This window comes from Lactuca saligna, chromosome 5 (assembly GCF_052625555.1).
Source record: "Lactuca saligna cultivar CGN05327 chromosome 5, ASM5262555v1, whole genome shotgun sequence".
Classification (NCBI taxonomy): Eukaryota; Viridiplantae; Streptophyta; class Magnoliopsida; order Asterales; family Asteraceae; genus Lactuca; species Lactuca saligna.
Window position 1 is genome coordinate 298,238,169 of NC_136421.1, and position 26,789 is coordinate 298,264,957.

Genomic DNA, 26,789 nt, shown 5'->3' on the forward strand with positions numbered 1-26,789 from the left:
TATGTTTATTATGTTGATGTATGGTATGTGGTAGTTTGGGGGAGCTCACTAAGCTTCGTGCTTACAATTTCAGTTTGGTTTTAGGTACTTTGACTAGCAAGGTGAAGAGCTCGGGTTGATGGCATGACACACACCACAGTTTTACCCTGGGAGTTATACTCTGATATTTTCCACATGTTTTTTTTATATCAGTTTTGATTTGATACATTGTTATGACTTTTTGAGATACACGATACATGGTTTGATTATATGATATTCGAGATTATGTTGTTAGTTAATGTTAAAAAAAATGGGTTGTATTTTTTGGGATGTTTCAGTCCTATTTATAGTTTAGGTAACTTGCAAACAAAGCAAGATTTGAATTGATTAAATAATATATTTAATCTTAATTCAAATTCCTTCCTTTTATGCAACCAGGAGGCTTCCAGACACCCCAGAAGAGCTCCCAAAAACCATCCATGCTTGGATGGTTCTAAAATTGTCTCTTTTGTTCAACTAGCACCTTTAATTAAGTAATTAATCTCATTTTAATTTATTAATCATATAAACTAACAAATCAACTATTTAACAATTGATCTTATTTTAATTTATTAATCACGTAATGAATCAACAAATCAATTGTCTATTTCCACTTAATATATTAATCATATAATATATTAACAAATCATTTATTACATTTTAATCATATAATAAACTAATAAATTTATCCTCTCTCTATAAATGTCATTCTAATCAAGTTCTAGTTATGAATGCAACCCAAAAAGGAAATTGCTTCCAATTACAAAAATATAACAATTTAGTTATTAGCTTAGAAACCTTAATCCAACAGTCACCTACTTATATAAATCTATAACTACAATTGTAAGTATAATTTTGAACCAAACAACAAAGTTTGCTTTCCAAAGCCAGTCCGAACTCTGATTCAAATCAAATGTTGATGCTAAGATAAGTGATTAGTTATTCCTTCGTTCTACAAGATATCGTATGAACAGAGTCATGGATTAAATGATCAACCTCATGTTTATTTGTTTGTTTCCTGGTTTCCTGATTTATTGTCAAATTTAGACTATAAAATCGAACATATCAATTTAGTCCGAACGATGCGTATGTCTTTCATATATCACCTCAAACCACTGATGGGCCCACATATATCGTTTTTCTTGTTAAGGCAAAATGAACGAATAAACTTCGACTACATAACTGTAACCTTTAATCACCAAATAATACATGGCACTACGTTTTATAACATCATGTTAATGATGTGTTTTCGCAATACCAATGCACAAACGACTTGTAAATTACAACTTATGTATGTCTGTTTGAAGAATAGAATATAGTATCATCTTAGAGTTACTTGTGATTAAATCCATGAAGTAATATCTAAGCATGGGTTTATCCAATACTTAAAATCCCTATTTTCAAGTGCTCATGAGTATTGTAGTAATCTGTATGCAACGTACAATCCCTATGGACAATCTATAATCCGATTCATGACAATCTTAATTCACTACTTACTTCCAAAAGTATGAACGACTGTGAAGTTTTGAATGATATTTAAATTACCCAGGGAAGTAAAACATGTAAAGTGAAACACAATAATAAATTAATTAACTATGGTATCATACCCATTGAATATAAATAAATCCATATTATTTAATCACCATAACAATTATGTATTATTCACTGTATAATGTTTGTATAATGTTTCGACTAATCAACTAATCAATTGAATTAGAAAACACTAGTCATTCCATGTTATAAACATGCATACTATGCCTCTTTATGACCCATTCTTTGTGAACAAATCAACCAGACATTACTCCAATTATGCTCATTTTACATTTTACAATTCCAAATTCTTATAATTATCTAAGATGTAGTGGAATTCATCTTTACATGCATTCACCTTCTGTGATATCAACATTCTAAAGATACGGGAGCGGGGTCTTATGAGGATTTTTGACATCCCTACATTGATCAACAAATTAATCATTTTACACTTAAATAATATTAGTAATACAAATCACCAACGTATTATAATATTCATCTTTTTTAATTACGAAGAAAGGGTAAGAATTGTTTTTTGCTAAGAATACATCTACAAAAGTAGTAAGTTTATAGTTGCTGTTAAAAAAAGCAAGTTTATAGTCAGTTTAGCGGTAATATAATGTGAATAAATCTTTATTTGATTCTATGGATCTCATCTTTTACTTCCGTTAAGATTAGTGAGCCATTAAGACCAACAATGCATCCATCATGATGTGCAATAGAGCCTTGCCTAAATATGGAGTTCCATGGTAAATCTTCAAATCACTACAAAAAAAAATCCTTATAGTAATCAATTTTTTAGGGACGATCTAAAATTTGGTCAATAACATCAATTAGTCATTTTAATTGTCACTAAATTTTGATAATCCTACAAATTTAATAACCAAATTATATATAGTAATCACTAAACTGTGAATAAAATTAAAATACTCTCATTATCATAAGAACTATTAGTGACTAATAGATGCCTAGTGACAAAAAAAAAATAATAGCCACTGATTTTGAAAATTAAATGACCAAAAATAATAGTCACTAACTATTATTTGTTATTCCAAACCACATTCGGCTAAACCGTGATGACTCAATAGTGGTCACTAGTCATTTACAAATTGAAAACAATTAATGACTATAAGTTGTAGTCATTAATTAATATTTTTTATTTTAAAAAATGACTTAGAGCTTTGTTTTCTTTCGGACATAATTTTAAGATATTTTATTTGACTAGTCTTTAACTAAGTTTTTATGCACTCGTCCACACCTAATCAAAACCCTTTTTATCAAACATATTTATTATACTACCTGATAAGGTATACCGTATACGTGACCTAAAATTACTCTGGAGGCGTTTCATAAATCTTTCTGTTGTCTTTTAGAGGAAAAGGTTTGAGATGTCCATTTTCTATTTTCATCGTAATGTTCAATCACCCCCAGCCTCTCGTCAACACTTCTCTCCTCTTTGCCCTAAATCGACAGCCGCCACACAAACCATCGGCAGTTCGGCACCAGCGTCGCCGGTCTATCGCCGCCGGTCCACACCCTCCCTTCGACGGACCTCTGTTCTCCACTAGAAGTCAAACAGGTACTGCTTTCATGTGGCGTACATCACTTCCCTGCTAATCAAATTATCAATTGCTAATCAATCGGCTCCTTGATTCCATTCAACCAAATAGTAGCTAAAATCATAACAACTTGAAACATGACTTTCTCAACAAACAGAAAAGCTTGATTTCCTATTATTAAATTAGCACATAGTTTACAATAAGCTGCATTTTTGTTTATTCCGCCATTCTACCAAACTGTTGAATTCGAACAATGCTCTGATGTTGTCTCCACACTTCTCTTTCATCAGCCACAATTGAAATCCAAATTCCACTATTCATTCTCAAACCATCTGAAGGGAGATTATCTCTTCCAGCTCGTAACTTCTTGATATTTTTTCATGATTTCCTCCCTCTCTAAGGCCTGCACACAGATAAATATGTTGTTTTCTTTATTTAAGAGTCATGAAATCTGTGATGGCCTCAATAAGTAATTATATGTATAACATAAAAGAGTTAATAAACTTCACAACTTCCAGATTCTACTTTAGACTATTTGGTATGCTAGTTTATCTTTAATAGATCTGTAAGTTGTAAGTTAGTAGTACATTTTAGTTTATATCTCATATACAAAATTTAGATTAACCTTTTGCTCAGTTTAACTTTCCCACTTGAGCTTTCTTAAATTATATCATTGTCACTATACATTTATACACTTTTCAAGAAAATTTCTTTTATCATAGCATATGGACAAGTCTTGGATGAACATAGTTCATAGGACAAAGGACCCAAGATATGAGTTGGGTGTGAATGAATTGCTTAATTTTTCATACTTTGATAACTGATAAATAAGTGTTGTCAAAAGTTCCAAGCCCTTGCAAAATATGCAAAAAATTTCGACATCATAATAGAACAAACTATATTCTCACATTTGATGCAAATGGGGATTGTTAGTTAGTTATGTTAGGTGGATATATCATGGTGAGTCATATAACCTGTCGGATGATGATTGATGATATATAAGTTGATGGGGCTCGTGATGATTTAAATGATGATGACCTTGAAGAGATGTAAAATAACATAGGTCAAATATTGATCATCATCATATCTATTTCTAAGAAAAATAAGATTTTTTGAAAGCACAATGCTATTTTCTGCATGTTTTGTAAAGTTTGCTGTCCATTTTTGGTTTTTCTGAATAATACTTGAAAGATGTGCAGAAACTAGCACTTTTAGCATCAAACTTTGATCATCTTCATATCTATTTGGGTTAATGTCACTGTGACCCAACCAACTATCAATTTTTTATTTTAAACTGTCTTTTCATATTATTTTTTATTTTTTATTTTTTGCATCCGATGGGCATTAACTTCGGCTTTTAGGTTTTAAAATGTCTTTTTGTAAAAAATATAGGGGTCTACAAAATAAAATGCCATGTCATTAAATGAAATTTGTTAACTTGTGTGCCACTTATATAAAATTTGTTAAAAAATACGATTCATTACCTAAAGCTGGAGTTCTGGTCATACAACTTGAAAATAAAGCATACCATCTTTTTTTTTTTTTTTTTTGTTTCACGTGCTGATTTTCTCTCTCTAAAAAAAACCTAACAAGCTATGGATCTTTCAACGCAAAATCATGATTTTGGAAGTGACAGAAAAAAAGATGGAAAGCAGATACTCACCACCAGATTTAAGATGAACAATAACAAAAAAATAGAAAAGACAAAGATGGAAAAGGTGAAAGAGAATCCTAGTAAAATGAACCAAAAAGAAAAAGAGAAAGCAAAGAAATGTTGATCATGATGGAATGGAGCTCCTCCATGATTTAATCTTACAAAGCCTTCACCATCCATCTTCAGAGTAAAAACAATAATAATCGATTTAATCACTCCACTTATATCCACCATTACTTCCTTTTTCATACTTACCTCAAAATCAAATAAAGTTTCATAGTACTGGTATACGTCAAGAAAATAGAAGAAACAGAAAGAGTTTCTTAAGGTGAGATGAAACACTATCTTTTGCTAGTTCTTGAGGTGGGCTTATGGAGAAGATATGCTGAAGAGTAACAGTGGTGATACTTTGACTTGGATTTTTGAGTTGGAATCTAATTTAAATTCTTTATTTAGTGAAAAAAATGATATCATTAAAGAAACCAGCAATTACAAGTCAAAGTCTTCTTTTAGCTAGTAAAAAAAAATAGACTTTATGCCCTTAAACTACAAAAAAAACATGAATGACCATTTAAAACAAAACCGGATTGTTGGTTGGGCTAGAGTGACATTAACCCCATCTATTTCTTAGAATTTTTTTTTTTCAAAGAACAACGTTAATTTCTGCATGTTTTCTAAAGTTTGCTGTCCATTTTTGGTTTTTCTGGAAAAAGATGTGCAGAAATTAACACTTTTAGCATCAAATTTTGATAATCTTCATATCAATTTTTTGAAAAATAAGATTTTTGGAAGCACAATGCTATTTTCTGCATATTTTCTAAAGTTTGCCATCCATTTTTGGTTTTTCTGGAAAATACTTGACAGATGTGCAAAAACAAGCACTTGTAGCATCAAACTTTGAAAGTACAATGCTATTTTCCACATGCTTTCTAAAGTTTTCCTATTTGTTCCTATTATAGAAATAATGTCTTCCATATATTTTTTATTAAGTTGTTCAATATGCAGTGTTTAAGTAGACTCCTTTCTCAAATATGGTATTTTCTGTGACACTAAGTTTTGATAATACCCTACATGAAAATACAAATGTGTGTTATTTTTACTTAGATGGTTGGCTCGAAAAAAGTGGATCGAAGAGATCTGACCTTCAGAAGTCAAATACCAATTATGATGTAATATATCTTAGGATTCATAAGGGACACACTAATCTCATACTAATCTCAGGTTGCAAGATGAGGTGTTGCCTACCGATGAAATAATGAAGTCATTCTCTCTCCATCAAAGTCATGTGAGAAGAGTTTCTTATTCTAGTTTAAACCAAGATGAGGAAGATTATGAAGAAGAGGAACACGAAGTTGTTTCTTTTCAAGATGAGAACATTGGTTTAACTTCTCATGGTATGTTACTATGTTGATTTGAAGTAAAATAGTATGTGTTAATGTGTATGATTGTATAATTATAGAAATGGCCCCTATGTTTTTACTTTGCATAATTATAGAATTGGTCCTTGTGCTTTTTGGTTTGGAAAAATGGGTGAAAGTGTTTTTTATTTTTCAAAATTTACACAAATGGTCCATATGTTTAACTTTGCAAAATTACGTAAATGGTCCTAGTGTAATAGTATGAACAAATGACATAAATGGTCCTTGTTTTTTTGGTTTGTAAATATAACAGAAACAACCCTTGTGTTTTTTAATTTTGTAAAATTCATAGAAATGGGACCTATGGCTTTACTTTGCATAATTTCTAAAATGCTTCTTATATCTTTACATTTTGCATGAAATAATCATTTTCACTTTAATTGTTTGCAGACGGTTAGCATTAGAAATAAGAAAAAACAAATCATTTAATCAAGTTCCAACTGCGGTTGGCACAATTTTAATTGCAAAGATTGTTGACAAGGTAAGCAACTTCTTTAAAACTTAAATCTTTCATTGCTTGTTATATATATATATATATATATATATATATATATATATATATATATATATATATATATATATATATCAATGTTGCAGAAATCGGCCTTGGCGGTCGATTAATCGCTTGGCGGTCTCGAACCGATTATGATTAGGTGCTTGGCGGAAATTGGTTCGGGCTTGGCGGTCCTCGGCCGGAAATATTTAAAAAATTCAATTTTTTTTTTCAAGTATTACACCAAAATTTCAAAATTTTAAGCTTTTAAATTTTAAAATATTATACTAAATTTTTTAAAATTTCAAAGTTTAAAATTTCCAAATAATTAATTTGTTAGAAAATATTAAGTTTTTTAAATAATTTTATAATAATTTAGGGTTCCCGATTAATCCCCGCCGAGTCTGATTAATCGTTTATAGCTAGCCGCCCGCCGAACGATTTTTACAACCTTGATATATATATATATATATATATATATATATATATATATATATATATATATATATATATATTGACAAACTTATGGTGAGCAACCTTTTTAAAACATAAAAAGAAAGGAGAAGAAGTATCATTGATTGAAGGTTACAAGATTGAACATTTTTCAAAAAAGAAAAATCAAATGGTCAATAAGAAGCTCGACGAAATTTGGGTATTTTTAATATCTTGACACACATGAATAATTTATCCATTTCAATTTTAATCTAAGTTGCTTTTGTTATTTGGAATGAATTCCTAAATGAGGAACCTTCTTATTCGTTGACTGAAATTTGTATGAAAAAACTACATCGTGTACCCAGATATATAAAAGGGCGTTCTATTTTGACAAAAAAAGTTTTTGCCACATAAAAGTTACAAATGGAATTGGAATTAGAAAAGCAAAAAAAAAAAAAAAATTAAAAGCTATAGAGGAGGAAATTCAGGTAAGTAACAAAGAACAACAACAATTTTAAGATGAGCAGATCAAAAACAAGTTTTGTATCTCATTAAGAGCTCTCACTAAAATCTAGCAATTTACGATGATGGGGATTTTATAGGCAAACATGGGGAACCCTATTATGATTTGGTCAGGCCCATCCATATTTAACCCATTACGGGATATCCTAATTTCCAACCAATCATAGAATACTATGCGGGTTCTTCTAGAACTTTCAACCTCATGAGCTTCAACCAAGCACATGATGGAGCATCATGGACCATGATGACACATCATTAGCTACCATGGTGCATCATGATGGCACACCTGCCATTAAACATTCCACAAGAGCATCTTCATTCTTCTAAGCAACATGTGGATAATTTTTGAGCATCTTAGGGATCTTGACACATGAGCAGCGCATCAGGAGCCATGTTGACCCACCATGAACCATAGTTGTCAATAGCGACCATAGCCGTCGATATAGCGAATAGCGTAGGGTATAGGTACATGCTTGCTATTAAGTGCTTAGTAACAAATAGCGAGGTAAACAGTGACATTATGTTTCCCCCCCCCCCCCCCCCCCCCCCCCCCCCCCCTCCTTTTTAACGGGTAAATCAGAGTGAAAGCGATAATGGTTGAGGTTTTGAACGTTTTTATCTAGTTTAATGGTTTGTTTCCTTATTTATTGATTATAAATTTATAATGACTATAATATTTGAACATAATAAATATTTTTAATTTTTTTATGCCTATCGCTAAATACGAAATAGCGTGCTTTATTTCATCGCTATTGCTACAAAGCATATAGGTAGCTCGTTGCTATTTACAGTTATTCACTATCACTATCGATAACTATGCTATGAACCTTGGTATGCATCATGCTCCATGATGGTACATCCTTCTTTTTGAATGGTGCATCCTGCTTTAATTGTTTACCAATAACACTTAAATATTCCCAGAACACAACAATGCACACAAGAGTGGCGTATCAAGCACCGAGGTAGCGTAGCTTGTGCCATAGATGACACATCCTCACTATATGGTGGCGTATCTTCAACTCAAGAAACCATGGGAATGTGTTTTTGTATGTTAGAGATACAAATCATGGATGCATGGAAAAATATCATGTCTTTGTTGTTAGCCTACAAAAATACAGATACAATCTACATGGTAGGTGAATATAAAAAAAGTATTCAATCAGAGTTTCGAGAATGCAACCTCTTATGCAAAAGATCAAAATGTCAGTAAAGCAGGGATTTCCAACCTAGCTTCCTCCTTCGCCAGAACTTTTGGTGTGGCTTATACATGTACATGTAAGGAACTTGCACATTGGCATCTGTGTTATGATAGTCATCAGCCATGTGACCTGACTTCACAACATTGTACAGGTCCAGACAAGTTAAACTGGCAGCCATTGTTGCATCAGTGTTGACACCTTATGGAGTAGTTCTTTGCTTGTTAACTTCAGGAATGCCATAGATCTTCGCCTCAAGTTACCCATAGGAACAATCAAATCGATATGGTTATCACCATGAGCATGCACGCTCGCCAAATAAATAATAACACTATTCACTAGGGATGTTAGATATGCACATATAAGGACAATTAGCTAGTTTACCTTATTAAACCAAATAAGTTTCAACAACCTTGGCCGAGGGAAGATTTCGAGTGTACTCTTGTAGGTTCTTTATAGTTACTTCTATATCACCAACACCGCTATCTGTAGCATCATATAGCCTTCTTCGATTGGAACTCACTAACAATATTAGCTAACTTTTTACGGTTGTTTGCCCACAAAGGGACACAAACATCAAATGCCTCAGCACAAACTCTGGCATCCGCCATAAGGAAATCAATGACTTCTTTTTAGAAACCAAAAAATTTAGCGGATGAGGGAAGCGCTTTGAGGTGGACCAAAACGAATTTCCATTTATGGTTTTCTTATCTCGAAGAAAACCACATACCAATTGCCTCACGTTGTTGTTGAAGTACACTTCAAACCTATTAACAGGACGATTGAATTTATCAACAAGATTAAACCAAGCAGAGCTAGTCAGACTAAAAGCCTAGTTATCACAACTAAAAACAACAACATAATTTTTGGAAATTTTTGTTCGTGATTTATTTTAATGACTTCACATTCAAAAAGAAGTAAAGCAACATTCAATAAATATGTATACATCTAAAAAATAGTTAACTCGTTTAAACTAATTATGAAAAACTAAATGCAATTTAGAGTCAAAACTAACTACTTTCAATCTCTAAAGAACACATTAACATGTATTATGTATTTTCAAAATCTGAATTAGGCTTGTAATTCAAATTGGTTCATTTTTGGATTATTTCACTTCTGAATTCGTGTACCCCATGCAAAAGGGACGAATTACAAATTTCGAAAAGTGTTTGATAAACACGATTCTTGAATCTATCCAAATCTATACTTATTGTTATCCTGATCCCTTAATTTTCTAACAACTGCGACATACCTTCCAAACTGTTACACCCTTTCATGACATTGGTTCAAGGACAACATCAAATACTATTTAAATTATCTGCAAATAAATACCAAATAATTAAGACCAACTTAACTTTCAACAAAGAAGATATATAAACCTTATTGGTTGGACACAACACTCGTTACGTTTCTTAATCTAACAATTATTTAATATCATCAATTTGTGCAAACATGACTTTAGCGATTTCTTTTACATGACTTAGTTGGTTTCTCACATAAAGCCTCTCCATTAAGAATAACAATGCAAGATTGTTAGGTGATAATTTGTTGGTTTGGGCTAGGCATCTATCTTTATAGGCCTAATAGGGTTTTGGTCATGTAATAGGTGTTTGCGATTGGTGTTCACGGTTGTAAGGTGTTCATGGCCGTGAACCCGTTTGCGGTTGGCCGTGTCCTATAAATAGTGTCAGAATGTGTCAGAGTTACTGTTGGTTGTCAGACGTGTGTGCATGTTCCAAGTTTACTTGACGTTTTCGGTTGAATACAAACGTGTGCATTGTTGGAACTTCTTTGCTTCTACTCCTTTTAATTCTTACTGTTCTTGCATATTGATTGTGTTTGATCACTGGTTGGTTCACGTTTGTGGGACTTTACAACTGATCTTGGCAAATCAAGTCAAGAGAAATTTTGACAGAATGAAGGTTGCATCATCCTTTATAAGGAGCAACAAAGATGTGATTGATCCTAATACCAACGAGCCGATGAAGTTTGTGATGTGGCCTCCCACGAAGAAAATAAAAGAGATTCCTATTGTCTAACAATTTCGGGATGGATCATTGGATAATATGGAATTCTGGGTGTTCGATGAAGCTAGAGCCACTGCCGTGATCAAATTTCCAACTGGTACTCATAGCATTAGTACGGCAAAATATCTTTTGAAGTTCGGGGAACGGGACATTCACACTTTGTCTCGACATCAAATTGTCTGCAAGACGGAGCTTATGGAGCCGACTGCCAAAGAATTTACAAGCATGATCGCCACAATCATTGAAAAGAAAATGTGGCTTGGGGCTATGGGAAACTCTGATGTGATGCTGATCGAGAAGGACTGAAATTATGCTAGCTCAAATTCATGACCGTGAACCCGTTTGCGGTTGGTCGTGTCCTATAAATAGTGTCAGAATGTGTGAATGTGTCAGAATTACTGTTGGTCTGCCGGACGTGTGTGTGCGTGTTCCAAATGTACTTGACATTTTCGGCTGAATACAAACGTGTGCATTGTTGGAGCTTCTTTGCTTCTACTCCTTTTAATTCTTACTGTTCTTGCATCTTGATTGTGTTCGATCACTAGTTGGTTCACGTTTGTGGGACTTTACAAAGATTTTCTTATAGATCGAGAAACGCCATAAAGGAGATATATTAATTAATACTAGTCGAGCAATCAACAAGGAACCTTTTTTTTATTATAAAAGAGTAACATTGTTTTTGCTTCAAGGACCAAAATGAGACGAGTGCTAAAAAACAAAACTAATTTCTACAACATCATTAGGATAGAGAGAAAGAATGGTTCACATGTCACTAACATTATTTAAAGGACGAGTATAGTTTTTGTGCCTACCTTTTGTGCTTTTCTGTTACGGTTAACTATTTATAAGCACAATAATAATTCTATGGTAACTAAAATAAAATAAAAATTAATACTATATTTTTCAATGCTACCACTGTGACTTCGCTTCTAAAACCAAGCCAATTGAAAAGTGAGACATGAAGTGGGAATTACATTTAACGCGCCCAATTGATGCAATGTCAGAACATGTTGAGGCATTGAAAAACTTTTAGCTTCTTCAAACCGCCTCCATATAGATATTCTTCTACGTGCACATATATATTCTTTTGGGTTTGATATGAAGGCATTGGCTTCTAAGGGTTTCTTCACTAGCATCTCTTCGAATTTTGACCATACTTATGCGAAGCAACGACCAATGCTCTCGACGTGGGTATCTAATACTAATTTAACAAGTCGTTCGAGGTGCGATAGTTATCAGTGACTTGGGGAATTACCACTCTAATGTCACACATATTACTCGATTTGTCACATTGTAACATTAGTTTGTTGAAAAAATCATGCTTTTTTATTTTTTTTTATTTTTTTTTATCAACACAGAGCATTACCTTCTTGTTGTCAATAGAGTTGGCAATGACATCTAACTTACCCTGCCAAAAGCTACGATTAAACAAATCTCAGTATACAAGATCCACATCAAATGGAAGATGTTTGTCAGGGATGTTGTAGAAGCAACAAATTTTGATTTTAACTGCCCATCGTTACACTCACGATACAAAAATTGTTTGCTTAGTTGCTTGTTGACTACATCTGGATCAACGATTATCAACATCCCTTCTCGATCACATGACACCCCCATTAATGCTAGGCTCTTTGCGAACTTGCAACTCAAGGAACCACACCTTATAAGAAGAATCATGGAATTAAGTTCCAAAAATTACAATTTGTCCATCATAACGACTATTGATAGGCTTAATGCATGTCATCGGGTACCAAGGGAACCCCAGGAAGAGACCTGATCGAGTGAAAGTAAAAGAGCTGAAAACATTGTTATATGAAAGATAAAAGGGGAATGTGATGGATTAACATGGTGAATGGGGAAAAACGTTGTAGACAACGCCATTACCACCTCTTGAGCAACGATTCCACCAAACATAGTACATGAGCCCCACAGGCAAAAGCATGCAGGAGCTTATACATAAATTTGACACTCGAGATCAAGGCTCCGGTGATATCGTTGCACATCAAATCTACTGAACTATCATCCAATTCCACTTCTTGAACACTCTTGTTTAGTTTTTCTGCGATATGAACAAACCTATGTCCATTGTCTTCTGATGAAGCCATGGGAAAACATCTCATATATATTACCCATGAATATATCGAAAGCTCTGAATGCCAGATGCATAATGGGAAGCATGGTGATTGAAGTTGGGGTCACTAAAATAAAATACTTTCAGATGTCTATGGATCTCTTTCAAAGTCCTAAAATTATATATCTCTGACTTCTTGACCCTTTCATACATATGGCTCATGGTTCATGACGTCTTATTTAATATAAAACACCTTGGTCATTAGGCTGACAACTTTTCTTTCCGAAGATCTCCCATCCCTTGGATCATACTAAACCAGACATCTTCGCCATCTTCAACCTCTAGGATCTTATCGTTTAAACACTATACAAGTGCAAGTGCAGGCTCCAAATTTGTAATATTGGTAATCATGTCGGGGCATGGTTCCTTAATTACCCTCAATATCACGTACAATAACCATATAATTGTTGAATATTGATTAGAATAATAAATCTTGATTGAAGGAGAACAATCTTCATTCATGTAAAATTATATTGAACCAACAACTAAATAACTGGTTCTTGCATATATATATATATATATATATATATATATATATATATATATATATATATATATATATATATATATATATTCTCATTCTGTCGGAATGTGTTTTTGATAATTGTATTCTCTAAGAATGAGAATTAATGAAAAACGATGCGTAAGAACAAAATAAATAAGAATTAGTGAGAATGCATGATAATGATGATATTTATGTAATGTTGAATGTATTTACATTACTAAACAATCTATAATTTGTTAGTCATTCTCATAGAATAGCACTGTCCACACGTCCACACAATAGATGTCATCTATATTTTAACCTACCCTTATATATATATATATATATATATATATATATATATATATATATATATATATATATATATATATATATATATATATAGGGTTAGGTTATTTTGTTTTTACTAACTATTGTGTGCCAGAATGCACAGATCTGGACCATCGGATGGAATATAATCAAATGTCATGATTTGAGGGTCTATGGTAGTAGAATAGGATAGCATGTACCATATAATCACAAATTTCAGCATAAGGGCATTTTAGTCAATTAACCTATATTAAAAAAGGAAATTTTCGGATTTTTAGGGATGATTAATTCCTTTATTTTTTAAAAATCTGAATATTTTAAATTAATTCAAATTTAAAAATCCGATTTTATTCTGTCAGAATGATAAAATGTCAACCATAAACTAGTAAATGTATTTTTTGATTTTATTCTGTCAGAATGGCAGAATGCCAAACATAAACTAGTAAATACATTCTGAAAGAATATACAAAATCGATTCTTGAACTAATAATATATCAAAAAATTACATTGTATGATTGTAATTTATTGAATAATAACAAACATTCTGAAAGAATAAACAAGCATAATTATTAAAAAAATAACAACATTCTTAAAAAATGAGTGTGATCATTCTTTAATTCATTCTTCAACCCTTTCCCATCAGGTCTTCAAGCCATTCTTGAAGCCTTTTCTACCAGAAATTCATTGCCAAGTAATTTGTAGTGATACACTTGTAAAACATGCACATTAAACATACAAATAATTAACTACAATTCTATCAGAATACAACCAACAATATTCTTACAAAATAAACTATTCTGCAAGAATATTATTTAAGAATTTGTATTATCAAGAATATATCCAACAAACAAAATAAGGAACTAACATCAACCTATTCTGATAGAATAAGGAACTAACATTCTTCGGGTTCCATGTGTTTCTTCTCGATATGTTCAATGTATTTAACTACAAATTCTGACAGAATAAGGAACTAGCATCAACCTATTGTTATGAAAATGGCATCCAACCCAATCTAAATTGAGTTATATAGTTATGAAAAGAATAAGGAACAAAGTGAAGTAAAAACATTAATGATTTTTAACTATTTTTTCATTGAGACATTTTATCGAACACGTGGTGTGCTTCTTCAGTTTCTTCAAAAAAAATTAGTGATAGTCTTACCAATTCAGTTTCTTGAATTCAAGAAACAACCCCAAACAACCATGAGTTATATCCCATCCATTATCATAAATTTTTTCAGGAAAACCCAAACATCCAAATTTACATGGATTCAAATCAAAATAAGATGAAGAAGAAGATCACCTGTTGGCCATGGAAACAATAAAGAAGATCAAAAACTGCACACTTTATGAAATTGAATGTCCCATTCGAATGAAACATCAATTTCGATTCATAACGAATTAACCTTTTTTATCAATTAATTGAAAGAAAGAATAAAGAACATCAAAAAATACATACCTAACGATTATAAACAAGACTTCAAAGTTCAAACGATAAAGGCTTTATACAAAATCTCGGATAGATCCCGATGATGATGAAGACCGATCAACAATTTGATGGTGGTGGAATAGCCACTTGTTGCGGATTTGGTCGACAATGAAGACCACCAAGCATAAAGAAGTGGGAACAATGGTGGTCGGCGGACGAGGTGTTGGTGATGTACGTCTTTGGAAAAAACGGTGGTGTAGGGTTTTAATAGGTAAATAAAAATTGATCCCTTAAATAAATGGATATTAGTTGTTAATTTTGGATATTCATTAATACATATATGTAATATTACTAATTTACCCTTATTTAATTAATTAATTAATTAATTAATTGCTAATTTCTGATTGGTGCATTTAGGCACACAATATTTGTTAAAAACATTTGAACCTATCTCTCTCTCTCTCTATATATATATATATATATATATATATATATATATATATATATATATATATATATATATATATATATATATATATATATATATATATATATATATATATATATAGTTGGTTCAATATAATTTTACATGAATCAAGTTTGTTGTCCTTCAATCTAGATTGTTTATTCTAATCAATATTTAACAATTATGTGGTTATTGTATGTAATGTTGATGGTAATTGAGGAACCATGATCCGATATGATTACCATTATTACAAATTTGTAGCCTCCACTTGTGCATTGTTTAGACGATGAGATCCTAGAGTTTAAAAATGTTGTTGAGGTTTTGTTTAGTATGATATAAGGGATGAGAGAATTTCATGAAGAAAATTTGTCAACTTAACAACTAAGTCGTTCTATATTGAAAGACGCCATGAACTACAAACCATTATATGTTGGAGGGGGTCAAGAAGTAATAGATGTATCATTTTAGGAATTTGAGAGATAACTTTAGACATCCCAAAGTATTTCGTTTTAACAACTCCGAATTCGATCACGATGCATCCCATTATGCATCTGGCATACAAAGCTTTTGGCATATTCATGGGTGATATATATGGGGCGCTTTCAAGTGGCTTCATCAGAAGATGATGCACATATGTTTGTTGATATTGCAAAAGAACTAAACAAGAGTGCTCAAGAAGTGATATCAAATGATAGTTGTGAAGACTTGGTGTGCGATGATATCACATGAGCCTTGATCTTTGAATGTAGAATTCAAGTATAAGCTCCTATGTGATTTTGCCATTGGGGATCATGCGCCATGTTTGGTGGAATCGCTGCTCAAGAGGTGGTAAAGGTGTTTAAAAAGTTTTACCCCATTTACATTCCCTTTTTTTTTATCTTTCTGTTTTAGATCATCATAGTTATGTTTTTATTAAACCTTACACTTAATATACCAATGTTTTTTCAACTCTTTTATTTTCACTCGCTCGGGTCTTTTCATAGGGTTCGCTTGGTATTTGATGACATGCATTAAGCTTATGAAAAACCGTTATGATGCACGTATCGCCATAAGCCTAACATTGATGGGTGTGTTATGTGGTCGACAATGGATATGGATAGTCATATTCAGATGTAGTCAACAAACAATTTTTGTATCGTGTGTGGAACAGTGGACATTTAAAATAAAAAATGCTACTTTTGTGGCTTCACTGATTAACCCAGGAAAACATCTTCCATTTTGATGTGGATCTTGAGTACTGGGATCCGTTTAGTCATAACTTTTGGCAGGGGAATTTAGATGTCATTGTCAACAAGTAGGCAATGCTTTGTGTTGATAAAAAAACATGATTTCCAACAAACCACCACTATAATGTGGCAAGTCGGGTAATACGTGTGACATCAGAGTGATAATTCCCCACATCACTATAACTACCGCATCTCAAGCGACTTGTTACATAAGTATAAATTACCGACGTTAAAACCATTGCTTTGCATGGACGTGGGTAGAATTCCAAGAGATGCTAGTGAAGAAACCTTTAGAAGCCAATGTCTTCATATCATACCCAAAAGAATATGTATAGCCAATAACGTCTATATATTTTCTTTGTTGAAAGTTAATTTGGACTTAGTTATTGTAGTTAATTTTATTAGTAATTGATGTCGTCTTTGAACCAATGCCATGAAAGGGTGTAACTAGGGGTGTAAATGAGCTGAGCCGAACCCGAGCCTGAGCCTGGCCAAGTTCGAGCTCGACTCGTGTAATTTTGAGGAAGTTTGAGCTCGAGCTCAAGCTCGATTCGAGCCTTAAAATGAAGCTCGAGCTCGGTTCGTGAACAATTTAGTGGTCTTGCGAGTGTAATCGAGCCTAAACGAGCCTCTATGTGTGTGTATATATGTGTGTGTGTATATATATATATATATATATATATATATATATATATATATATATATATATATAGGGTTAAGTTCATATGAGACGGCCTAATTTTGTGAGACCGTGAGATGTTTTTTTATTTTTTTAGTTAATTCAAGTTCCGAAAATAATATTTAAAAAAAGAATTTTTTGATTTTTTCATTTATTTTGCATTTTAAAATTATTTTTTGAATATCTACAGTGTAATATTCTATTTAGAATATTTCACGTATTTTAAAAAAAAATAGAATTTTTTTTTATATTTTTTGTTAATTTTTTTTAGTTAATTCAAGTTCCGAAAATAATATTTAAAAAAAGAATTTTTAGATTTTTCCCTTTATTTTGCATTTTAAAATTATTTTTTAGAATATGTCAATGTAATATTCTATTTAAAATATTTCACGTATTTTTCAAAAAAAAAAACAGGATTTTTTTTTTTTTTTTATAATTTTAATTTTATTTTTTTTATTTAATTCAAGTTTCAAAAATAATATTTAAAAAACGAATTTTTGGATTTTTCTATTTATTTTGCATTTTAAAATTATTTTTAAATTTGGTCTCGGTCTCACAAAATTAGAATGATCTCTCTCTCTCTCTCTATATATATATATATATATATATATATATATATATATATATGTGTGTGTGTGTGTGTGTGTGTGTGTGCGCGTGCATGCGCGTGCGAGCGAAAATAAGTCATTGATTTCCTGGTGGCGGCTTCTAGAGTTTTATGCTGGGCTATTTGATGTTTGTGTCCCTTTCTGGGCAAACAATCGTGAAAAATTAGCTGAAATTGCTGGTGAGTTCCAACCGGTGGAGGCTATTGATGCTACAAAAGTAGCTATAAAGAACCAACAAGTATACATTAGAAATCCTCCCTCGATCAGGGTTGTAACACATTCAATTTAACAAGATAAACTAGCTAATTGTCATTATGTATGCATATGAATTTATTTGGCGAGCGTGCATGCTTATAGTAATACCCATATGGATTTGATTGTTGCTATGGGTAACTTTAAGGCGAAGACCTATCGTATTCCTGAAGTTGACAAGCAGAGAACTACAATCATTGCTCAAAGAATTACGCCAGAAGGTGCCAGCCAACACTGGTACAATAATGGTTGTCGGTTTAGCTTGTGTAACAATTGATAAAAATTGATCAGAGTTTGATGGTCAAACCACCGTGAACCACTATGTATTAAAGATCAATTGTGTGTAATTTTATGTTTATATTGTATATTAAAGATATTCTATTCATAATTACTTTCAAAACGTCTCAAACTACTCAACAAACCGTGTATCGTTGAGGATCAAATCGAAAATCACCAAAATTTAATTCTATTTGTGACGTTAAAAATAAATTTCTGCATTGAGTATACCTAAGACTAATTTATGATCAATTTGAAAAGATTATGTTCTATTGATTCCGTGGATATAAAGAATGTCCGAAATAGAGAGTATAAATAACTTACGCTTTTTTTAACCGGAAAATCTAATCTACTCCTAAGTTAACACCTAATTCCACCTATATCTACAACCATACCTGAACCCTCGACCTCAAAGAGGGATAACAACACTTAATACTGCTGAGCTAGAAGGCCTTTGGTAGTTACGCCTCTTTTAAGTTCTAAAAATTAGTATTTATCTGATTTTCCGTAAACAAACTATGCACTACATCGTTTGAAATAGCTATGAACCTTGTAATTAGTTTTTGAGTACAATTTTGAACTATGACTATGGTTTATTATTTAATTTCATTTTTATCACATTTTTAATCTCAAACAAAATCAGATTCGTAAAATTTATCGAATCAGATCCAATTAATCGCAATACTTTAAACTCCATTTCCTGGAGTTTTATATATCAAAATTGAATTCGTGTGCATTTATGGAATCACCATGACCATGACAATAAGCAAAGACTTTCAGAAAAAAAAAAAAAAAAACCTTACGTATCAGGATTTTATAACACGAGAATCGAGAAACGGGATGTATATCACAAAATATATTATATCACCATAAAGTCAACATCGACTTCTATAAGGTGGGAAATGGTTTCAAATGAAAGCTACGTGTACACATTTATTTTTATTTTATTGGTTTCTCTCCCTTCTTCTATCCTCTCGTCTTTCTCTCATCTCTTTGGCCTCGTCGGAAAAACAAAGCCAAAGGGAGGATGTTGTCGCTTTTATTCACCACCCCCTCTCCTTATCGATGGGCAAGCCCCAAGAAGCCCCTTGAGGTCGTCATTTCTAGGTACCCGACTTTTTTGTTCAGACACCAAAAACAGCTCTACTGGGAGCTTCCTGCTGAGAAAAAAATGCAAGTCGACAACCACTGAATGCTACTTCTGACACCGTTCTAGCCGCGATCTGCCTTGCCAATCCCTTTGCGTTTTCTGCCGGTGACGAGATCAGTGAGACCAAGAGGATCACTGGTCTCGATGGCTTCTCCTCCCCTGACGAATTTGCCATCATCAGAGCAAGCTCCACCACCACTGCCTAGCCATCTTGAGACCAACCTTCTTCCTTTTCCTGTCGAATCCACTATTGGGGTTTCCCGTTATTGCCTTCCTATCATGTTTTTTTTATCTTTCCCGATGTGTTGAGCACGAAGACCTACCCCCTTTGTTGGTATTGATTTTCCCCAAAAACAACCCCTCACTTTTATTAATTGATCAACATCAATTAATAAATCAGCCCCCATTGGTTTAAGTTCTTACAAATCAGCCCCTCATTGTTATTAACATGATCAAAACAACCCTCCATTTGGTAGTTATTGACCAAAACAACTCTTCCAATCATTATACAAGATTTAAATCAAGCCTTTTGATTTAAATCATTACAAAAATAGCCCCTTTAGTTTAAAATATTACAAAATAGTCCCGGAAATGTTTCAAAGTTCAAGAATGGTAATTTGGCAGTTAATTACTGAAATATATGGTTAGATTCTACACAAATATTTTTGGTCGAGCTAATACTTTATTTTGGCATATTATTCGTGTTCTTACTTCATAACATTTTTTCACTACTTTGGAGGACATTTGGCAAGCTCGAACATGTTACACGATCACATCATGTTTTACACGAATGTGTAACTTTGCTGCTAGTTTAAGAAGCTGAAAAAACTGATTTTGTGACGTTGTATGAATTACATGATCATATGATCATCTTTTTGAAGTTACATGATCATGTAACTTTGTCAAAGTCTAGAAATAACATTGTGTCGGCCTACGGAAAAGAGAATAGAAAGAAGGTAAATTGTAACTTTTAGATCAGTACTGAAGTACCAAGAAAGTACCAAAGTACCAAGAAAACAAATAAGCATCAACAACAATGGAGAAATCGTAGATTGGGTGAAGATTTGAAGGGAAGCTTGTGATCGTTACAACTTCATCTAAAGACATGCTTGAGTATTGTTAAACAACTCGATCTTAAACGGGGTGTCTATCGTCATCTCCTTCCGAAACACATCGTCATTCATTACTTAAAGTACTAACTTTTTCGTAATTTCAATCAAATCTTACCTGAAAATATAGTTTTGTAATTCTTAAATTTTAATTTCTAACTATTTAATATTTTTTTATTCCACGTGTGCAATACACAGTCACTTGTATGTTGTTTTATCTAAAGTTCAAAGTAGAGATTAAAATTGTTAATTTTAATAAGGGATAAAAATCAAGATGATGGGTGGTTTTACTCGGTAAAAATAAAAGCAAACATTTAAATGATTATTATGTGTTTGTGTGTGTATATGTATATATATATATATATATATATATATATATATATATATATATATATATATATATATACACACACACACATATACATACATATATATATATATATATATATATATATATATATATATATATATATATATAGAGAGAGAGAGAGAGAGAGAGAGAGAGAGAGAGAGATTTTCGGTGAGGACACCTTAAAAAATTGAAAAAAAAATACAAATCATAAAATCGATAGTATAGTACTATATCAAAGAGAAAAATTGGGAAGATTTTTTTTTGTATCATTAAAATTAAGGCATATATATGATCCATGATACACAACTATACACACACACACTAGTATGATACCCGTGCAATGTGGCGGCGCCGAAGAGTTCCTTTCGAGTAATAGTTCCTAGATGGCGAGTTTTTTTCACTATCGTTGATTAGTTTAAAGAGATGATTAGCTTTCTTTTCGTAGACGTCAAATATATTTATTCAAGTAAACACTTTGCTTTTGGCAATGATTCCTTGTTTTTAATACAAATGTCATCAAATCAAATGAAAGTCTTAAACTCTTATGTCTTTTCATTAGTTTGTGATCATAATATCAATGTTAAATGTTATATATAAGTATATTCTCAGTTTCGTTTCGGCAAGTAAATTGTCAGTTATTTATAATTTCTTTTGCGGACCGTGAATAATTTTCTTTCAGTTGTGAATTATTTATCCCTTCGTAAAAATATCATATCTCAAATGAATATACAATAAATAGTTAAATATGATTTATAATAAAAATTAATATTTATTAGTTACGTGTTGGTGTTAATTTTAGTGGATGAGGAAAAGAAGTGTAATAATAACTAGATAGGAACCCCCGCTTTGTGAGGGTCGGATTCGCCGCTAATATCAAAGAAAACCGACTGAAGACAGTATGTAAAAGATGGTGTCATCGTTTATTAGTCGTTCGTGATGGAAGTAGGATGCTATAGTTGGTTGGCTATGAAAGTATGATGCCTAAAAATGAAATAAAGTAGAAGTAAACTGAGATCTATTCTCTTTTTAAAACACATATGTTGGATTCTTGAAGCTACACATCCAAACAAAAACACATATTCAGAATTTAAGTATAAGGATTAAATAAGGAATCATTTGAAAACATATAAAAAATCAGAGCATAACACGAAAACGACACCGAAAATTAGCCTCATTTACACACTGTGGGTATGTTGACTTTTCATCTGCTTTGATCTATAATTTTTTTTCCGGCTAATTTTTGTGTACCATTGCTCATGTTATCCTCTTGGTCTTCTATCCTTTATGAGTCTTCTTAAAAAAAATTCTCAGAAAGAAACAGATATGTGCCCAGATTGAATTTATGTTGTGTTTTAATACTCGATGTTTGTGACTGATCTGTGATAGTTTAAATTCAAATCAAGCCCTATCATAGTCTTGAGTTCATGTGCTTTAGGACCAAACCATCCACCAACATTTTCTGCAATCTCTTTTGGTGACTTTGAAAATTTCCCATATCCATTTTCCACTACATAGGGTACATTTACAACTTCCTGCACTATATCAGATTTCTAAGGTGTTGAGACAAAAATGACATTTTTACCCTTGCATTCTAAAATCAACTTTAATAAGAAAATTATCTAGTCAGCAATGTAATCGTTTAGAATGATAGGAGACCTCGGATCATGGCGTCTGTGGCTGGACCAACCTATGAGACATGTAAAATTAACCAATAAACAAAATTAGAAGTTTAACATTAGTGTGAGGGACAAAGAGTAATTTGAACTGTATGTGTTACCTTCGATTTTAAACCCTAATTTGACAGAAATTGAAGTTATTTAACAACATAATTGTATGATTTGAACTGTATGTGTTACCTTCGCTTAATGGACGAGGTAGATGTGAGTGGATTTGTTGATCCACGATATTGATGTGCTTCCCGAGAAGAACATACGGGTGAAGTACAACAGTTGTCGGTGGTTCATTGGAACCCATCTTCAATATCTCCTCTGTTTCGAACTGGGTTATGCAAGAAGGCGACAGAGCAGGTTGTTTAGAGGGCATCGGCGGTGAGGTTTGGTGGGTGTAATGAAATGTGTAAACACCTGATTGGGAGATTGAGGAGGCAGAAGTATATGAAACACAAAAAATGAATCGAAATTGAAAGAGGAAAAATGGGGTAGCGGTACGTGAGATGTTTGTTAAAACCAAAACCGAACCCTGATATGTGGGAAAAATGGTTTGAAGGAGAATACGATGGAAGACGACCGTATGTTTCTGATCGAAGGTGAATATGGGTGGAACGCAGGTACCTGTTCACGCAACTTTGGCGCCAACGTCACCAGCTCCCCTCCATCACTGTTTTTCTCCGACTATGACAAACGCCATCGCCACCAATTTCCTTCGTGTTTCTTCTCTATCTTCTTTATCTAGATATTTCATCTCGTCATTGATTAATTTTTCCGGAGACGACAAAGCTGTATGCTGATGGTAGAGGTCAAGCAGATCGAGTGGAGCCCTAATCAAAATACAGAACGAGGTGGAAAGGAAAAGGATGAGGTATGTAGAAGGTTGAAACGGTGAAAGTGATGGATGAACTGTGGAAGGTATGTAGAAGGTTGAAGCGGTGGAAGGATCTGGAAGTAAAAAGGAGCGGTGTTTCGATAATCTACTAAACTTATATATATATATATATATATATATATATATATATATATATATATATATATATATATATTACATTATTAAGGAACCAAACTATAATTCAATAAAAGAAGCGGACCACTTCTATCACATAATAAACAGGGACCAATTCTGCCAACTCATAATACAATTTACTGTTACTATTTTTCAGAACTTTAATAATAACCAAAGAAGAACCCCTCGCGTTGCGGGGGTCGGAAGGTATTTCATAGCTTCTTAATTACTGTGACTATCTACGGTTTTTTTTTATCCACACAAATTTTGTTGATTGTGTTTGTGTTATCATATGGGTCGTTGTACCTAATGTAAATCATTTAATAGCTTCAAGATGGTGTAGGGGATCTTTGAGTTGGTTTCAGAAAGTGATTATGTAATAGTGAATGAAAATAAAGTAATCAAGTCACAAATAACATCATCGTTCCAAAGATTACATCCAAAGACCCATCTAAAAGGGAATCTTAAATCAATCATTCGTCAGAAACAGCTTCATGACATATCAACCAAAAAATAATATAATTCAGCTTTAGTGAAGCCCAAATAAAACAGAAGCATCTCTGCAATCGTAGCCCTGTAAAATGGCTGAAAAACAAAGTATTAGTTACTAATTTTTCCATAGTTAGACCAATAGATAGGAACTTAAAAAATTTTAACACCACAATAAGAAAAACAAAATAGAAACAAATAAAAAAATTTGATTGGTTTTTATTGCATCAATAAGAGAAGCATCAGCAAGTATCAATGCTTTAGTTTTACTTGTTTTAGGTTTTGACTTTTCAGAAGGAATTAGATTTCCTGTAACACGACGTGGTAGTGATTAATATAAATTAAAATACCAAGTAGAGTTGACAAATTATATCAGGCCTCTAATAGCCTATTGCCTAAGGTTTTGATTCCAATACAGAATAAAGAATCAATATTGAGAGAAAATGACAGTTCATACTTTTTCACACATAAAAAATGCAAAATGTGAACAACCTTGTCCCCATCTCAGCATAACCTTTAATAATGCAAAAAATAGTTATTTAAATAACCATCTAAAATTCTACAAGGGCAAACCTGTCAAAATGTGAAACTTTTTGTTCTATAAAGTCTTAAGTCTTCATTCTTTTATAGGCACACATACCTGCAAATAAATATAAAGTCAATTATTTTTTTTTTTAAATTAAAAGAGAACAAAACAAAATAACTGATATTATGAGTTTATAACCCAAATAATACGATCGTGTCTCATAAATATTGGATAATGAACTTAATGGGGATAGAGCATGAGAGATATGAAACTTGGAGCATCATAATTGAGCATTCAAAAAGTAGTTTCTGCTTTGACCTAACAGATACCAAGGTGTGATCTAATGAAATGAAAAAAAAAAGAAGAAGATATACCGGTGTTTCTGAGTGAAAACCCCAAAACACCCTTTTCCATTTGACATAATCAATAAAATCTTACCTAATGTATGGTTCAAATCACTATCCAAGATATGCTCAAGAAGGCATTCCAAGGGCATATGTGGCAAATTAGATAAGAAAACATCATTTTTGTTATTATTCCTTTATATAGAATATGTTTTTCAACTGATGACACTATTTTGATTGCATCAAATGGACAGAAAAAGAGTGAAACCATTTACATGCAGATTTTGAAATTGAATTGAGGTGGTGGAAAACTAAATTTAAGAAACTACCTAAAATTATAGGTGATAACAGCAACATACATCGATCTATTCTTACAAAAAGAAGTTATCAATGTTTGAAGTCTTTTTTTTTTCATAAACTTTTGGGCCTCTGTGTCTTCTTCTAATCTACATATTGAAAATAAAGAAAATTGTATGAAGTTCAAAAATCAACGTCCAAAACACCATAAGAAAGAAACGATGAAAAATTCAGAATCACCATTTCTATAATTAACAACACCTGGTGGGAAATCTTAGCACTCTCCTATTTCTTCTGCCTCTTCCCCGGTTGGTGTAAACCCTAGAAAAACAATAAAATTGTTGAATGTTCTTTGCCATATCATATTTGAGAATGAAGATAAATGCACATGGGTTAGGGCATTGCATGTTCATTTTCATTAGATATTGAAAAAAACAGAGAAATTAACAAAAAAAAAAAAAAAAAAAACTTTGAACAGATCTTCTGCTTGAATTGGGTCTTGAGAACATCTTCCAAAAATCATAATAACCACTGACTGGGTCTTGAGAACATCTTCCAAAAATCATAATAACCACCGACTGAGCAGTTGGTTTTGATGGTGTTGCATTGGAAGTGATGATCTTCAACGACGATGGGTACAAAGCCCATAATAGGCCATCAAAAAACTGATAGCAAGAGAGATAGGGTAAGACGGAAATCGGGATTAACGTTGTGGGAAAATTACACCGATGAAAGCGATTTTCGTGTCGTTTTTTGGAGAGGTAAAACCAGAGTTGGTGGAAGAAAATAAGAACAAAGCAAAGAAGAGTAGGGAGGAATGATGGCCTAACTGGAGGAATAATTAGGGCTACCTTCAAAAACTTGGAGATACACCTTCAAAATCGAAGCCAAATTCGGGGGTATATCGAAGCGACGAACGCCTGTTTGTTTCAATCAAAATAGAATATTGTAAGATTGAAATTGAATAGAAGAAGGTAGAGGAGAGGGATGATCGAGATGAAGCAGTGATTCTTGAAGAGGCGATCACACCAATCGTATTGTAATTGGCTTACCTAGTCGGGGAAACGGTGGGAGAGGCGACGGCTCCATTTAGAATACCTTCAAACGAACGAAG

General features: G+C 32.6%; 1 long non-coding RNA gene across 4 annotated transcripts in view; it reads left to right on the forward strand.

Moving 5' to 3' along the window:
• The first annotated feature begins 2,878 nt into the window (after nucleotides 1-2,878).
• Nucleotides 2,879-26,789, forward strand: part of LOC145048319 (uncharacterized) — a 52,816-nt gene continuing 28,905 nt past the window's right edge. The window contains exons 1-4 of one of the 4 annotated variants that reach the window (XR_013682800.1): nucleotides 2,879-3,127; nucleotides 5,983-6,155; nucleotides 6,570-6,660; nucleotides 8,551-11,335. This is a non-coding gene — a long non-coding RNA (uncharacterized LOC145048319). Of the gene's footprint in view, nucleotides 3,128-5,982; nucleotides 6,156-6,569; nucleotides 6,680-6,776; nucleotides 8,157-8,550; nucleotides 11,336-26,789 lie in introns of those variants that run through there. The other 3 variants (XR_013682799.1, XR_013682797.1, XR_013682798.1) reach the window with 3 other exon arrangements.